The 4,730-nt window shown below is 42.6% G+C and overlaps 1 pseudogene; it reads right to left on the reverse strand.

Moving 5' to 3' along the window:
- Positions 1-670: 670 nt before the first annotated feature.
- On the reverse strand, positions 671-4,049 carry LOC102015546 (annotated as a pseudogene).
- Between the last annotated feature and the right edge of the window lie 681 nt (positions 4,050-4,730).

The raw sequence follows: 4,730 nt of genomic DNA on the forward strand, positions 1-4,730 counted from the left end.
GAACATTCATATGCAAATAACTGAGTGTAGACACAGACCCTACACATTCCACAGAAGCTAATTTAAAATGAATCATAAACCTTAAAAGTTAAACACAATATATAAAAGTCCTAGAGTATAGATATGGAAAAACACTTAGATGACTTCCAACTTGGTGATGGCGTTAAATACACCAAAAGCACAACACAGGAAAGAATTGAAATCAATAAACTGGACCTTATTAAAATTAAATGTTTCTGCTCCACAAGAGATATAGTCAAAAGAGTGAGAAGACAAACCACAGATTGGGAGAGATTATATGCAAAAGATGTGTATGATAAGGGACAGTTTCCAAAATACACAAAAAACTCTACTGTAAGAAGGTGAACTACTTGATCTAAAAAATAGGCCATAAAGCTTAAAGGACACCTTACCAAAGATGACATTGTTTTTGAAAAGTTAAAAATTCCTTAATTTTTTATTCCTGGTACCACTACCACAATTTACAGGGCAATATACCTGATGTAATGAAAAGAAAGAAAAAGACAAAGCTGCAACAGATAAAAGACCTCAGGAATGTACATCTAACTGACACTACATTGCATTAATCAGTAGCTGCACTTTTTGCAAACTGTGGCTGACAGTCCTGAACCAGAAGGGTTTCCTGTTTAAGCTGCAGTACCTTTTCTGACTATGGGTCATCATTCCTTCTGTGGCAGATTTTTACAGTTCCTCTAATGCATTTGGGACGACAGTCTGAAAGTAACCTGCAGCTTTCCTGACAACTCCTCGCACTCTCTCCTGCTAAGAACTGTAGCCCTTTTCTGTTGTTTTTAAAAAACCTTCTGCTACCATATCCACCACTTCCACCACCAGACCCATAACCACCACCATAGGGACTTCCAGAGCTTCTTCCACCAAAACTGTCCCCCTTCATGGGTCCATAATTTGATTGCTATTGTCCACTAAAATTTCCAAAATCATTATAGTTCCCACCACCACCATAGTTACCACCACCAAAATTTCATCCTTCATTGTAATCATCATACCCTCCTCCACCACCACCGTATCCACCACCTCGGTTTCCATATCCTGGTCCACCACCAACATACCCTCCTCTACTACTGTAACCAAGGCCACCCCCATAATTTCCACCATCATCTCCAAGTCCACTGTATCCATAACTACCTCTGCTGCCACCTCTTCCACCACCATAGCCTCCTCTTCCACCAGTTTCCACCATGGCCAAAATTCCCTCCACCACCTCCAAAGTTTCCTCCATGACCCATAAAGTTGCCAGATCCACCTCCATGACCTCTTTGTGATGCAGCAGACTGCATCTCTTGTTTAGAAAGGGCCTTTTTCACTTCACAATTATGCCCATTAATAGTGTGGTATTTCTGAACAACAATTTTATCAACTGTATCATGATCATTAAAAGTTACAAAAGCAAATCCTCTCTTTTTCCCACTCTGCCTGTCTTCCACAATTTTTATGGTTTCAATCTTGCCATATTTTTCAAAATAGTTGTAGTGGTTGATTGATTATGTCAACTTGAGAAGTTTAGAAGCATAACCATACTTGGCTCAGCAATTGGCCACCCTAGGGTGGATCATCACCTAGATTACATAAAAGGGAAATGAAGAAGGACAGAGGTGCTTCCATTCCTTTTGGAGGAGCTCCAGTCTTCCCCTTCAGCTTGGACTTAGTCTCCTGGCTTCTAGTGCAAACTCTTCGGCTTCTGCCTTGGATCCTTCAGCCTTCTGTCACAGACTCATTGGCCTCCTGGTATGGACTTGCACAGAACTCTGCAGTGAACTCCAGACCCTGGACTGATTCCTTCCCTCTTCAGTGTGCAGACACCCTGTGCACACTTTCCCATACAACTCTCTGGCTGACCGTCATAAGCCAATCTTGTAATTTCTTTTAATTTGTACATCCTGTGTTATATATGTTTCTCCAGTAAAACCCTGACTGATATAGTAGTCTCTCAAATTATTTTCTTCTGTATCTTCTTTAATACCACCAACAAACATTTTTTTCACAGTTAGATGGGCACAGGCTTTACTGAATCCTCTCTACAAGCAGCTCTCTGGTTCACTACAGCCCGTCAACTTTCTGTGATCAAGCACACAGTGCTGCTTCCACCTCCTCAACACAAGAGGAAGTCACAGAACTAAAGCCTCCAGAGCTTTTTGTTTGGGGATCTCTTTTTTTTTTTCATTTTTTTTTATTTTTTAAAGAGTAAAAGAAGGATAACACAGGAAAAGGGGGGGGCTAACCAAATTACAGACAAAGTGGTAGGAAATTATCAATGGTTGCTGTTTTACATATTGTTATCTACAAGATAGTTTCACAGGAAAACAAATAGGCAAATAATAGTGAGTTACAGGCAAAAGTGGCAGGAGATTATCAATAGTTGTTGTACTATACTTTGGTATCTTCAAAATGGCTTCTAAAGAAAATAAATAGCTATACATGAGTGGCCAATTGAATAATCATTGACTATTCTGAATGGTTGTTGTAGGAAACACATAATAGTAAACATATATCCATTTATAAAATAGCATAGGAACAATACAAACATTACAGAGTTATGAACAGATTAGTAGGAAAATATCAATGGCTGCTGTAATACATGGTGGTATCTTCAAAGTAGTTTCTCAGGAAGACAGAGATACACAAGAAAGATCTAACAAGGGTTGTGAAAAGGGTTGTGAAAAATAGCCTAAGGGTTATGAAAAACAGCATATTACCTCCTCACCAGTGACTCCTTTCACTGAGGTGTGACAGCTGGAAGGAAAGCCAGGATTGAAAAGAAGGACCAAGAGACTTGCACCTGTGTCTAGCACTAGGCTGTTTTCTTTTTCCTCTGTAGTCATGATTACCCGGGGCTCCTCCATGGAGATGACAGTCTGGCCAGAGGGAGAAGGCAGAGTATGCCCTGGGCCCCCTCATTCCTGTTGGACTAACTGGTAGAATGGGTCTGAGCTCTGGGGCCTCCGTTTTAGAGGGCAGACAGATTTCCAGTGGTCTCATTTGCATTCAGGGCATGGACCAGGGGGCTTCATAGGGCAGTTCCTCTTGAGGTAGCCTGGCTTTTAACAGTGGTAACAGATGAATGCAGTCGTTGTGTTCTTCTTGGAGCCCTGAGAATCAGACTTAGGGTCTGTTTCTCTTAGTGCTGCAGCAAAAGCAGCTGCTTTTTCTTGGTCTGTTTTCTCTCCTTGGCTTCCTCCTCACCATGGATGTAGAATACTGAGGAGACAATTCTTACTAACATCTCAAGTGAGCCATCTGGGGCAAAAGCCATTTTTTGTAGCTTTTTCTCTCCAGCCTCCCAATGCATTGGGACCCCACAATCACTTAATGTCCTCTCCCCAACCATCAGCACAAGCAGCAGGAATCTCGGTGCAGACCTCTCCGGAGCTCCACGCACTCCTCCACTGCAGCCTGTACTGTCAGGGGAAGAGTGGCTTCCAGGGGGTCTCCTCGGGTATTGTGCAAGGTCCTCCTGATTTCCAGCTTCTGAACAGCTCCTGTGACTCCGGTCAACTAGACCTCTGAGTTTTCAGGTGTAGTCTGTATTCTCGTATTCTCTGAGTCCTTGTTCAGCAGCTGCTCCTCCCCTGACTCTGGACCTTTCTGGTTCTCAACAGCAGGGGCAAGAGAGACCCGTTGTGTGGCATGTATTTCCAGGGGTTTCTCCGTGTCAGAATGATTCATGCACATCCGCAGGCGGGCCTCCGCAGCTGGTGCATGTTGCACCAATTTTGTCTTGCTTCTCTGTGACATGATAGTTCTTGACTGCGCAGTGGTGGCTGGCTTGAGGGCTGGCGTGTGCCAGCGCACACCACTGAGTGGCTTCCCAGACACTGGGGACCTGTCTCCCATGCTCCTGCGCTGCGAGGGGCCAGCCTTGCTTGGGGATCTCTCACTATCACACCATCTGTGAGTGTACCCCATTTCTCAAAATGTTCTCTTCAATTATCATCCATTGTTTCAAAGTTCAGACCACCAGTAAACAGCTTCCTCACTTGCTCTGGTTCCTTTGGATCATGGTCTTTCATTTTGAGACCAGACTCGCCTTTTCCAACTCGAATTCAATATGGGACTGAGAGCCCAAAGATGATATTCAGATGGAAAATGAACAGATGAAGAGATGCTCCACATCACATGTCATAAAGGAAATGTAAATTAAAATCATAGTGAAATTCTGTGATACCTATTAGAATGTCCCGTATGTAGAAGACTAACCATCCCAAACGCTAGAACAATGGAAATCTCATTCATTATTAGTTGGAATGCAAAATGGTATAGTCACTATAGAATTAGCTTGCCAGTTTCTTACAAGACTAAACAATATTCTTACTGTACAATCTAGCAGCCATTCTTGATATTTATTCACAAGGGTTGAAAGCTTATGGCCACACAAACATCTGAACACAAATGTTTCTGGCAGCTTTACATATAAATGCCACAACCTGGGAAATAACCACAATGTCCTTCAGTACATCAGTGGATAAATCAACCGGGGAGGGAGGACTGAATAGGTAAAGCACACAGTTGTGTTAGGTTAGTGAAACTACTCCATTTGGTACTGTATGATACACATGTGTGTCCAAACCCATAAAGAGCACAACACCAAGAGTTCATCTAATGTAAACTATGGACTTTACATTGCTAATAAAGAGTGTGTGTCACTGTGCTGGGACATATTGATACATGGGGAAGCTTTGCATGTATAGGGG

Source organism: Chinchilla lanigera, unplaced genomic scaffold (assembly GCF_000276665.1).
Source record: "Chinchilla lanigera isolate Chin_1 unplaced genomic scaffold, ChiLan1.0 scaffold00101, whole genome shotgun sequence".
Classification (NCBI taxonomy): Eukaryota; Metazoa; Chordata; class Mammalia; order Rodentia; family Chinchillidae; genus Chinchilla; species Chinchilla lanigera.